Source organism: Rhagoletis pomonella, unplaced genomic scaffold (assembly GCF_013731165.1).
Source record: "Rhagoletis pomonella isolate Grant_MI unplaced genomic scaffold, Rhpom_1.0 Rhpom_scaffold_00011, whole genome shotgun sequence".
Taxonomy (NCBI): domain Eukaryota; kingdom Metazoa; phylum Arthropoda; class Insecta; order Diptera; family Tephritidae; genus Rhagoletis; species Rhagoletis pomonella.
In genome coordinates this window covers 19,254,685-19,268,381 of record NW_023458565.1, presented here as the reverse complement: position 1 = coordinate 19,268,381, position 13,697 = coordinate 19,254,685, and positions in this window count along the sequence as shown.

The following is a 13,697-nucleotide window of genomic DNA, read 5'->3' as shown; positions in this document are numbered from 1 at the left end:
TGGAAATTTAACAGCTCTGGTTTAAAATATTTGTGTTCAAGGCGGTGCTGGAACTTGCCTGAAATTTCACCAAAAATCTTCGGAAAGAAAGTTAAGTACCTACGTTTTTTTGGACTTTAGTGGATCTTCAACTTGATTAGCATGTATTCCAACCTTTGAATCTAGGTAAGTTTAGAATTCGTGAGCGACTTATCCACACTAAGAAATTAACTGATTACGTTTCCCTCACCGCATTATTTGGTAGGTTAGGTCAGGTTGTGGGGTCAGCAACTGTCAATAGCTCCCAAGACCATTTTGAACTTCTCAATAATTTAAATATGCCTGATTTCTACGCAACTAAGATCCTCCAAGTTGTCGAAGAGTTGTTTATCTTTAGAAGAGATCGTTCTTCTAGATAGAGCCGGGCACTAACACAACAAGTGCTTCCTCGTTTCCTGCTCTTCTTCATCTTAACAAGTAGTCGTATGCTTGCCTTTTAGGCGGTTTCCTGTTATGACAGATACCAACGAACTGACATTACGCATATGGCACAGCTATGCTTACTTTGCACTGCACTGCATGGCATGCCATTTTTACGTTTGTTATCATAACTTGCTGACTTTTTTCTCAGTGCAGTGGTGTCCAACACACTGTATAATATGATGGGACATACGACTGCTGGATATAGGCCACTTCTTGCGCAAAGCCATTTTGAAGTCCTACATGTGAGTTTTGTGTCTAAAATAATGTCCTATTATTTCAGTTTTTATACAAAAAAAAGGGTAAAATTTCCGCCCAAGAAATATTTAGTTCGCTTTTTAAATAGCAGAGTGTGCGGAATACCCTCAAATAAGGTGATGAAAACAGCGTCTCACCCTAATGCATGTATTTTTGCTTGACGATGTGATTGTACATTGGTCTCCTCGCCTCGGCAATTGGCTGATCGTGGTGATCAGCGGCGGTAAAATAAGTAGCAAAGACAGCGCGCCAACATGGAATGTGAGAACAACAACTACAACAACTACAGCAACAAATTATACAATGCACAGAAAATCAGCTTGGTGAACGCGCTGCAGCAAATGGCATACATAAAATGCAGTCGACATTCGGCTGCACAATGAAAATCACTTACATGCGATTGCAACAAAAACAACTGCAACAACTGCAACAACAACAACAAGGACATTGATGCGCTGTTTCTGCCGCTGCTGCCTGCAGTTGCATCGCCAGAGTTCAATTCTATTTTGAGCATGAAATCGTCAGTTGTATAGATTTGTTATTCAGCCTCATCTTCATTTGCGCTTTGACTTTGTAATTCGTTGTGTTTTTTTTTTGGTTTTGTTTTCAACTAGATACTAATATTTTATACGCTGTTTTGTGCTTGCAACTATTCAATAGCTTATATATGTATGTATTTTTTCGCCTTGCCTTTTTTTATTACTTTGGAAAAGTTTTTATTTGTTGACTTTTCATTTATATCTAAAAACTTATTCACTGGTTTTTGCTACTTTATGCAAGCATAAAAATAAGTGCATATACCGAAACTTATGTATGTACCTTGTTTTTGTCGCTTTATTTACTGCACACCGAGATTTCTCAGCTCAGAGATTTCTCGACGTTGACGATTTTTAAGTCGCGATTATCATCAGCGCCACGACATAATCGTCATCTCCACCCAACAACAATTGCAACGCCGTCATTGACATCATCGACAAAGGCAGCGGCGAGTGAGTGAGTGCGACATCATCAGCAGTAGTCGAAGTAGAAATTAAAAAACAGCAAAAACAACAACAACATTTATTATCAACAACGATTTTATAAAGCGCAAGCTTTTTCTCCGAGTTTTTGATTCATTTTGGTTGTTTTTTTAATTTTTTATTTTTTTTTTATTTTTGTTTTATGTTCAATTTCTTTTATTATTCCTGCGCGCTTCACTGTCAGTCAGTCGGTCGCGGTAGTCAGCTTTTGTATTGTTGTTGTAGTGTTGCTGCCACCATATCTCCCCATAATCATGAACAGTTGTATGTACCGTTTTGTTTTTGTGTATCTATGGAATTTAAGCGCTTCACCACCCCCTCATTTTAAGACGAAGATCCAACTGCGTACGCACAGGTTCTGTCGCCACCCTGCACAACTGGCTGTCCTTGGCACGTAGGTTTTTAGATGGTTTGGTATCTTTCGTTGTTTACGTTTATGTGGTGTAGTAGTTAGCAGTGCGCTCTACCACTCCGCACGGTCTGGGTTCAAGCCCTGGTCAATGCAACAAAAAATATTGGAGAAAGGTTTTTCTTAACAGCGGTCGCCCCTCGGTAGGCATTTGTAAACTCCGAACTGAAGGTTCTTCCCCTCGGACATGGCGTGGCGCATTCATCGAGTATAATTTTCATTCTCGCATCTAATCGGGTTGGGACCGTTTTCTCATCTAACCTTTAGATTACTCCTACCTGAGTAGGCTGAATGAGGATGTGCCTAATGAATGTCCGGCATGCGGAGAGACCCCACATGACTCGAAACATCTCTTCGCATGCCCGGCAAACCCGACATCCCTAACGACCTTGTCCTTATGGGCAAACCCCGCAGAAGCTGCACGCTTCCTAGGGTTGCCGTTAGTGGAACTTGACGGCAACGACTGAGATACCAACCGATCTGGGCGGGGTTGTTGTAGCCGCTACAACAACAACAACAACATTACCGGCCAGTCTATCATTGTCTCGATATACGAATTTTCATTTTCTCATCAGCGTATTAATTTATCGAATCGATAAATTGTTTCTCACCTGATGTAGCCTTTAAAAATTTGTACCTAACTTTAAATTAAACATTGCCAACACAATTTTTGATTTGGTTGTGGTTCATGATTAAGATTTTAAGCGAGTTCCAAGTTGTATGTTGCTTTGTATTGATGCGAATTATATACACAATTTATTGACTGCTGAGTGGAAGAGCGACCTATCTCGGCAGCCAGCTCAAAAACGCTCTATCTCAAAAAACATTTCAAGAACGTCCTATTTCAGAATTCGTTTCAAGAGCGCCCTACCTCAGCTGCCGATTCAAAAACGCCCTATATCAGTACATTTTCAATGCATTTTGAAGTGAGATAGGACGTTGTTGAACCGCATTCTGAGATAGGGCGTTCTTCAACAAATTCCGAAAATGGCGTTCTTGAAAAGTTTTTTTTTGAGATAGGGCGTTTTCGAACTGACTGCCAAGATAGGTCGATCTTCCACTCAGCAGTCGATATACAATATCAGTGGTACAAGCCTGAGATGAGAAAACGCAAATACTTATAACGTGCTTTAAAGTAAGCAACAATTTATCTGCCCTGTTTGTAAAGACAACTTGACTGCTAACATGAGAAAACGGCTCTTAGACAGAAACCTTAAAGTTTACCAGAGCTAGCTAGTACTTGTGTGAAGTTACAGGTCCTCACGTGCTTTTTCCGCTTGTGTTCGTTGTCGAAAGACAAACTATTACTATTCTTAGTAAATAGAGTGTTATTTTTTCCGTAAGGTTTTGAACAACCAAAACAAGGAAGCTTTAGTTACAATCAGATGGCCTTCAGTTCTGCAGCTCTTTTGAGCTTCTTCAGCTCAATAGGGAATTACCCCATATGAAACCTATTTTCGTATCAATCGATTCGGAGAGGCCCTTCCTAAGTTCGTTTTGTCGTAGTTCGTCGTGGTGGTTCTTGCCCGAGTCCTTGGTCTGGAAACCTTGTGTAAGTCGCCTGACTCTCTGATAACATTTTCGGGAGTGGTTTTTCCGGCGGACAGCATCTCCAGACACAGATTTCGCACTTAGGTTTTTCGACATCTCTCTTTTTTATTACGCCAAATGTGAGTATCTCTACCTCACTGTATCGATCACACATCGCATTGTGCTCGGGCTCGCTGTAGTCTAACAACTTGTTCGACGGCGGTACGTTATGGGCGGATAGCATATGTACATTAGGGTGGTCTAAAAACAGTAAAGTCGGCATTGTAACGCTCTCACCCCCTAGGATTGTTCTATATCGAAAAAAGTATAACCCATTTTTTTTTTTTTGAAAACAAAAAAAAAATATAAAGGTCGCTAAAAGCGCTCAAAGTTTTCCATGTATTTTTATATGGGAAAAATAAATTTTTTCGTAGAAATGGTATAAAATTCTTGAAAGTCAATATTTTTCGATCGGAAAACTCTGGTTCTCTTCAGGAGACTTTCAATAATAGTAATAGTTGCGTTGAAAAAATGGTTAAATAAACAACTGGGTATTATTATTGGGAATCTCCTGCAGATAAACGGAGTTTTCCGATAGATAAAAATTGATTTTTAAGAATTCTATACCATTTCTACGAAAAGTTGTTTTTACTCCATATAAAATAGATGGAAAACGTTAGGCGCTTTGAGCGACCTTTAAATATTTTTTGATTTCAAAAGAAAAAAATAAGGGTATACTTTTTTCGGTATACAACAATCCTAGGGGGTGAGAGCATTACAATGCCGACTTTACTTTTTAAAATGCCTCTTTGGCCCGCCCTAATGTACATACATTTATCGGTTTATTTAAGAGTACTCTTAGAGAGCTATTGTGAGTAGTTGAGTCTAGTCGAGGAGATGTTGGATATCCGTTGTGACTGCTGCTTTTCGACCTAGAACCATTCTTCTGTTGCCTATGATCCGAGTAAATGTTCTGCAATGTATGTACGCAGCTACGCCTAGAACACTGGAAAGGTATTCAGTAAGCGTGGTCTCTAGATCGTAACTTCACTTTACTTTCTTACAGGGTGCATACCAAAAAATCTACGTAATTATATATATATGTATATGTATATATATATGCTTATACCTATAAACGTTCTTATTTGTTTCATCGCTACGTGTTCATTTACTTATTGTCGAAATCGTTTTTGTCTTCATTTCATTTCGAATCATTTTCTTTCGCATTCAAAATTATGGTGCTACCGTTGTTGTTTGTATTCTGTTTGGATTCTGCTTCATTTTTCTCGCGTTGTTAGCCACCCGCAGCTGCACCACCACCACCGCCACCACCACCAGGGCCATCACCATCGCCATCGCCATTGTCAGTCGTCTCATCCTTCACCTGTGTGGTGTTCCATTGGCGCTGTGACTGTGGCGGTGGCTGTTTTGATTGCGGCATAATTTCTCGCGTCGATTTTTTCTTTACGATGCTGTTCGCTGCTTTGCGTTTATATGTTAGTATTTATATACTTATCGGTGTTATCGCTTTTGCTATATGTAAATTGTAAATAAGTAAAAAATTTAAGCACCTTACGACACTGCAGCAAATTGCTAAGAAGCTTAATTTCGCAATTTGGCAAACTTCAAATTGATTTAAGACTCATTGTTTCATCGGCAAATTTGTTTAGAATTACACGTAGCATCGTTCTGTGCTATACGCGCATTGTCGAAAAAAAAATCTCCCACACAAAGTGACCCGCCCTAATATATGTATGTACATGCCTACTTATGTACTCGCGCTTGTTTGGTTATTTAAGGTACCCACATATTTCGTTCGTTGATTTTTCTTAAGTGTTCAATGTGCAAGCGTACCGCCCTCACTTCACACCATCGCTAGATCGCCTAATCAAGTGGCGGCAGCGCCGCTTTATACAGATGTCTGTATGTATGTACGCCTCAAAAGGGGGACGACGCAATCATTTTGTGTGCAATTGTTTTTTTTTTTTGTTTGTTTTTATTAAAAGATTTGTAATTTTGTGGCGCTGTGTGGCGATGGCTGCATGAATTATTAGATATGTACATATAAATATTGAGAAATTTTCAGTTTTTAGGTTTCAATTTTCTTAACGCTACTTAAGCTCTATTGACGTGTATCACGGTTGATGCGAGCATGATTGAGTGTGTGTATGTGCACCTACATATGTATGTGTGTGCGCCAAATTTGAGCTATTTTTAATTTCAACGCATTGAGTTGAAATTCTCGATTTTAAATTTTTTCAACTACAATAAATGAATATAGAAATGTACCAAACATTGTCTAATAGAGCTACTATTTATATGGATTTCTATTAACAAATCTACACAGACCCAGTTATACTATATTCATATGCATGTGCCCATTAGCTAGTGGCGTTGTGTATTCTCCTTTGGCACTTGTGTAGATTTTTGAAAAATGCTTTCTAAACAAAATATTAATTTTGTATTAATTACCTTTATATGTACTCGCTTATTGCGCTGATTATTGTCTACAAGTGTGAGCTTGTGAATTTTGAAAATTTTTCAAATTGAATGAATTTCACTGTGGTCAATGGCAAGTGCACACACATTTGATGTGTGCGGAATGTTTTGAAAGTATTTTTTTGTATTTGTACCTATTTTATATTTTTAAATATTTTGTTTAATAGACTTCGTCGATTTTGAAAATATATATTTTGCAGATGTTTGAATTTATTATTTTTGATGGGGGGAATTTTTCGTCGTAAATATAAGACTTTCTTTTATTTCTAAGCTAAATTGTACATAAAATGAGGTCTGTCTGCAGCAGGTACTGATAGGCGTTTCCGCTTAAATTTGTAATGAAAATATAAGCATATCATTAATATATGTACATATGTATGTACCTACACCTGCGATCAACTAATTAGAAACGACATTCAAAATGATATTGTTTGCAAATTATGTTATTTTTTTTTTTTATTTTTTTTTAATTCAATCTATAACAGAAACCACAATAATAAAAGTTTCAAAGCTTGCAAAAATTGCAAAAAGAAAAAATAATCAAACTTCAAAAAATTGGCATCAAAATTTCCAAATTTTTAATCAGTATACTTAGAAAATTTTCGGGTATGCAGCTCCGTAGCCCATTCAATTGTAGTCTAAGAAAGTCCATATAACACATGATAAATTTGTTTTTATATGAAAAAAAATCCGCAACACCCTCCACAAAGAAAAAATTCTAAAAAATCAACGGTAATTTTTAACGACTTGAGACTTGCACTTTTTTGACTTAAATTCAATGGGCTATAGAACTGCATACCCGAGTTCTAGTTAGTTGAACGCAGATGTATGTATATGAATATTTTATAATGCTTCCTAGTGAACTCCTTCTTAAAACTATACTAAAGAATTTCTCGTGGAATCTATCTAAGGTTTTAAAATGGTGTCAATCGCAAGATCTCGGCGGCCTTTTGACCTCGCTGTTTCGTTTTGTTCACAAATTAAATGAAATCCTATTAATATTTTAAATGTGAAAGTTCTTTAGTGAATATGTATATTTGTTGCTCTTTCTTTGGATAAAATTGGACAAACAGAATGCTTAGCTAGGCATTTTTCTCCATATAAAAGTATTTATCGAGTAAAAATTATTAAAAATCAATGCGATTTTCTAGCGTCTTGCATACCTTAAATTTAAAAAAAAATTAAATAAAATGTTTAAAATTTTTGGGTTCAATTGTTAAAGTTTGTTTAATTTTTATAAGTTTGAAATGTGGTTTTATGTGCGATGTCCTAAACTTTTATAAAACAATTATAAACATAAAATAGACAATAGAAAAATAGCCTAAACTGGTAAAAATATCACTAAGCTGACCACAAGGATATATATACATACAAAGTATGTAGTCTTCAACCTGATGTGCTTCTTCATAGGGTTGCCATTTAATTTTTAATGTCCGATGCTTTTTTAATTATTTGATTCAAAAAGTAAAAATTTGCTTAATTTTTTTGTTATTCAAAAATACAGATGTCCCCCATCGCATTTTTTTGAGATTTTTAGGGGTCCTATAAAAAAAAATTAGTTAATAATAGAAAATCAATTGCGTATTATTACTGGAAGTCTCCTGAAGAGAATGAAATTTTTTCGATCGAAAAATATTTTAGCATGCACGTATTTGAATGCGCACATCTGAGTACCCAACCAGCAAAGAAACGTAAATTTTGACGACAGTGCAGTCTAGTACAATTTTCAGTATCCGGAAACGAATACAAAACGACTACAGTTATTATTCATTTTCGTATCCGGAAAATGTTCGAAAAAGACGATGTTATTTGATATCCGTAATTGTATTTCATTTGTTAAAGCTAAACATTTGAAAGCACGCATGCGTAGTGGCTGAGCGTGCAGAGGAGCATGCCGCTATTTGTTAACTTACAGAAAGTGCAGGGTTCGATTTCCGTCAGGCGCTTCTTTAATTTAATTTAATTTTCTTTTATTTTTTGAACCATGAAAAAGCATCTGTGAAGTGCAGAAGGAAAGCGGATTTGAACGAAAAATTCAATCAGACAAATTTCAGAAAAACCGCCAAAAAAGTATCCGTTTCACAAGCAATTTTTGGTAGATGTCTGTACCGGATCGTCAAAGTATCCAAAAATTAAATCGGTAAACGGACAAAAATCTGCACTTCATCCACTTATTTTTTTCCTTTTTCGGATCGATTTTCGGTTTTTTTCTGGCTGGGTTGTGAAAAGTTTATTCGACCGATGTTTGAATATACTTATTCAGATATAATGATATGTATATATATACCTACCCTAATATATACATATGTACTTACATCCACACAAATGTACATAATATTATCTTTCAATATGAGCATCAAACAACACAGCTGCAATGACGGCCTCCAACCTGCGCCAAGAGTCACTAAAAGCAGCACCTCAATCTGTACTGACAATCGGCCACATCATCACTTAATACTTCTATACTTTACATATGTACGTATGTATGTTCACTGCATGTACATATGTACATACCTATGTAGTACATACATAGTTATATATACTTCTGTGTACTTCTGTATAGTATCGCCCCAGTCTCTGTGACCACTGCACCTAATAACACTGACCATACATACATATGTACATATATACAGGCATGCACGCATATGCATATGTACTTAATACCCTGCAGGAAACGTATCTAACTATAAGTTAACTTGAAGTTGATTAGGAAGGAATTGAAGGTCACTATTATCTGTATATTTTCTTTGAGGAAATCTAACTAAATTTCTATGGCGGTGGCTCGAAATAGACAAGGGGTGTTACCTCTGCACTACATGCCAACTAACTTGTAACTAACTACTTTTAGGCATGAAATATCAATAAGAGAACAATTTTTTGAAATGGATTGGCAAATTAAAAGGAAATTGCACACGGAAATGGTGCAACCGAAATGGTGGAAGCAGGGATTCCACATGTTTAAAAATTCAAATTCAACTTGAATTATAGGAATTAGGTAATTTGAATACATATGTACATATGTATCAAAATATAAGTGTATGACGAATGAGGTTTAAAAAGGTTGCCAACTGTTTAAAAATTTTAATTCAAACTATTCAATAATTTCAATGAATTATTACAATAAGGCTATTATATATAAGGGTATTTAAAAGGGTTTCATTTCTAAACTACATGTTGGTAAGAAAAAGTGTCACATGAGAGAGGTCTAAGAAAGTCTTAGTGTAAAAATATTTTGATGATGCTAAAAAAGAGTTAAAATCGTCTGTCTTTGGCATAGTTCAAGTATGTTGAGTCTTATTGAAAATACACATAATATAGCACGCAGAAATTTCATACACTCAGCGAAGCGAGTGAGGGCGATCTAGTATTGTATAGAAATCCCACAAAAAAGCTAACTACAAGAGGGCTATTTTGTATCAATTGATTTGTTTTTCTCTGCAGGGTAGTTACACATGTACACACACACACATATACATACATATATATCTAAACTGCTGTTGACCAATGTTGCAGATTGTTTTGATCCAGCGCTGCCGCTAAAGTATCAGCAACTCATCTCGTTGCACCAAGTCAAGGATGCGCTCACACTTTGAAGCGCCGCCACTCGCCTTTTCGCGCCCACCCAGGCAACACGTAAATTGTACCAAGCAAACATATAATGAGCAAATAAATATGTACATATGTAAGTGAAGCTGTGCATACATATAGCACTCGTATACATATATGTAAATAGAGTACATATTTATGTATGTATGTATGTACGCATTAAGTGTATGCTGCAGTTACAGTCAAGCGTAGATCTACAACAATACAAATGATTGTTGTTATTTTCCGCTTTTGTGGCTACTGTTTGTCGTCGCCTTGGGCGTTCAGCTGTTTTGTTGTACTGCTTGCTGCATTGTCAATTGTTTTTGGGTGGTTAAATATATTTGCCGCTGCCACCATTATGGTGCATGGTGCAACGCATTGACTATTGTGCGTTCAAGTGTGGCTTTTGGCACGCTTTGATTGAGCTCAAGATGTTATCCGTGCACTGGTGGTGCGATAAATACAACGTTCGATATTAAATGCGTGTAAGTTTATTGATATGGAAAATCTGTGGTTTGTGCTACAGGTTTTAGATTCTATGTAGTTATGAAGCAGCAGGTGTGGTTTTCTAATACGAGCAATTGCTATCAGATTTCCATCTATATATGTCTCTATCGCGGGTAGGCCTGGTCTTCAAACCATCCGCTTGCTGCCTTATGGTTTTATGAAACTTTCACAACTAGAACCTACTCGACAACTACGAAAAAGGACCTTCACACAGGTCGGAGTCCCTATCGCGATTTCCGATTGTCAAATGTGCGGACGAGCTTCCTTTGGATTTCCTTGGTGGATACTTTACTAAGATTAGCGTTACATTCGTCGGCTTAAAGTTCAAACTGATCCCAGCCAAGGACCGTTCAAGGAGGCCACATGCAGGCACTCACTTAGCTCGGATGAACTAACAGAAGGAAAAAAATTAAATGAAATGAAAATGAAAAGCCCAAAAAGGCCTCAAATAAACCCATTATATTCGCCGTATATACGGATTTCTTATATGTCTCAGTCATCGAAACTAGCTCCAGATTATCCCGCCCTTAAAAATATAAAAGTGACACAAATTAATGTGCAGCACTCGATATGTGTTACAGATAACCTAGCTATTAAGGAGTGCTCTGCTCTCTGAGAACAGGTATGAGATATGAATGGCGAATAAATTGGCCATATGTTGTGATGGCACTTTGTCGACATTGAGCCTTCCCTGAGTTGTTGAACGCCCATTTTTTCTGCCTTGTGGCGTGTGCATAAGACTCACATTTGCCAGCGTTATCAAAAGCGCCTTTGAATACTTAAAAACCCCATTATTTTTTTCCCATACTCCCTTCGATCTTAGTTAAAAGATTACTTAAGACTTAAGTACTAAACAAACATCAAATTCTTCCTCATCACCTCAATCACCTTCTCTCAGGATAGTCGTGATAAACGATGTCCTTAAAGAGCTGGAAAGGAAAGGATGCCAGGTTATTTCCTACGATAAAGATGTGGCAATCATCGTCAGAGGAAAATTCTTGGACACTGTGTATGTGGTCATGTAAAGGTACCTGAACTCGGTCACAAATTGGTCTTGTAGCGGACTTGGTATAAATCATGGAAGACTGAGCTCGTATTATTCACCAGAAGGTATCAAGTGCCTCAAGTTCAGATTCCTTCAATAGAGGGTGTTTCTCTTATTCTTCCTGACAGGGTCAAGTTCTTTGGCGAGATGCTCTACAGGAAGTTATCATGGAAGCTAAATATTGAGCAGCGAGTAAAAAGGCATCTGGTGGAATTCACTGAAAAAGTCCACTTTTGCTAGAATGCTGGAGCCCGTGCAAAGGGCGACCCTCTTTGGTATCAGCGGATTGCTCCCGACCATTACAATTCTAGCGCTAAATGCTAAGCTAGCGGCAGTTCCCTTGTCTATTAGGCCCAAAAGCTCGGGGTTTTCTTTCAATCATACGGGCACTCGACGATTCTCAGAAGCTTCGACTTCCTATCGGAAAAATTAGATCGGAGTGTTGCGAGGCTGGGTACCAACAGACTCTTCTCCACGCAAATTCCTCCAAGGAGCGAATGGGAGAATGGCAGTCTTTGAAATAGACGTCTCATAAACATCTTTACGGATGAAACTCTCAATAGATCTTTTGTTCAGACTGCTGGATCTCTGCAGCGTCTTTCAAGCAGAGGTAGCCGCAATGAAAGAGGCAGCCGATTCGCTACGCACAACTTCTTTCCAACTAGGAGGGGGTAAGTATTTACTCTGATAGCCAAGCATAGTCTAGTTTATTTGGATTCCAGGACATAATAACATTACTGAAAATTTCAGGGCTGATGAATTGGCTAGGAAGGGCACCCTCGAGGTTTTCATCTCGGACAGGGCGGGAGTAGGAGTTCCGTTGGCCACCTGTGGTCTGCTCCTGGACAGATGGGTCTACAGCAGGCTCATCTAACGCTGGGTGAAAATCCCGACATGCAAAGTTGCAAGGTCCTTCGGGCCCGTTGTCGTCCGCGGGCGATCAAGAGAGCTTCTGCAGCTGGCTAAGCGCCAGTTGCGACTTAACATCCTCACAGATACCTACTGCCGCAACTGTTTGCAAGACGAGCTGGAAGCATCTCAGCACTTCCTTCTCAGCTGCCGAAAAGCTCTCGGGAGTAGATATCAGCTGCCTGCGGAACTTTGTTCTGAGAACCCAGCGCTTCTATTAGTTCTAAAACAGAGTATCTGCAGTTACCGTTCAAAGAACTTATTCAACAACAAGTTCATCTCAACTTGCAGTCCAAGTTAGACATGAATTGAATATCAGCTTGAGAACTAAAAATTTCTCCGAGGTTGGAATTTTTATTTTTTTTTTTGTTTTGTCCACAAGATTAAAATCATGCGCTGTTTGCATACTCGCAGCCAACCGAAATCAACTCAATTAATTTAATGTAGTATAAGACGAATAAATCTGCATGTGTGCAATTTTTATTGCATGCTTCCTTCCACCATTGCACACACGCGCGTAATCTGCGTCTTTGGAGTTGCGATTTAGTGGTTGTTTGTAGGTATGTATATTTTCTTGTAGGTAGGTAAATCTTTTTGTAGCGGTCTTTTCAATGTTTATTTTGCCGATTTTTTTTTGTCAGTTGAAGACATGGGATAGTTATTCGCTCTTATTCACCAAAATGCCATGCATGGGCTACACAGTGCCACGGACGCACGACAGCATAAGCGACAACGTCATTCGCATCATTGGCCGCATCATCAGTCGCATCAGCAGCCAGCAGCACTGCAATGGACAGAACGATCTTATTCAAGCCAGCCAGCCAGCCATTCGCATCCTGTTGCAGTCCACTGTTTTTTTGTTGTTGTTTTTTTTGCCATCCACAATATGCACCTTTTGTTCCCTTTTTCCCGCTTGGTATGGCATCTTCTTATGCACCTTTTGCTTTCGTCTGACTACCTTCATCTTAGCAACCATCGCCTCGTATTTTAGCTTACCATCATCATACATTTTTATTGTTGTTTATTAGGTTCGCATATTAAATGGAAATCTTCTTGATTTGTTGCGTGTGATTGTTGAGGATTTACCTACCCACATGCCCATACATATATATATATATATATATATGGTATGGTACATTCATACAAGCATACATGTGTAGATACTACATCATAAATTTATGCTCACTTACAGCGCTGCAAATCTGTGGCCTTCCCGATAGCTGACAGCAGCGTGATCGGTCGATTAACTGGTTTTATATCTATCTACTTACATACAGTATCGTTACTGTTGTTGGTTTTGCCATTGCAGCGTTTAGGTCGCTTGAGGTTGTTGCCTTAGCAGTTGGCCCTTCGATTGCTTCATAGTTTCACCGATTCTACTTCGTTTTTCTTTCACTGTCTTTTTGTTTTGATCACCCTTCTGTGGCTGTGTGCTTCATTGTTGTTGATCTTGTTTTTGTTGTTGTTGTTGTTG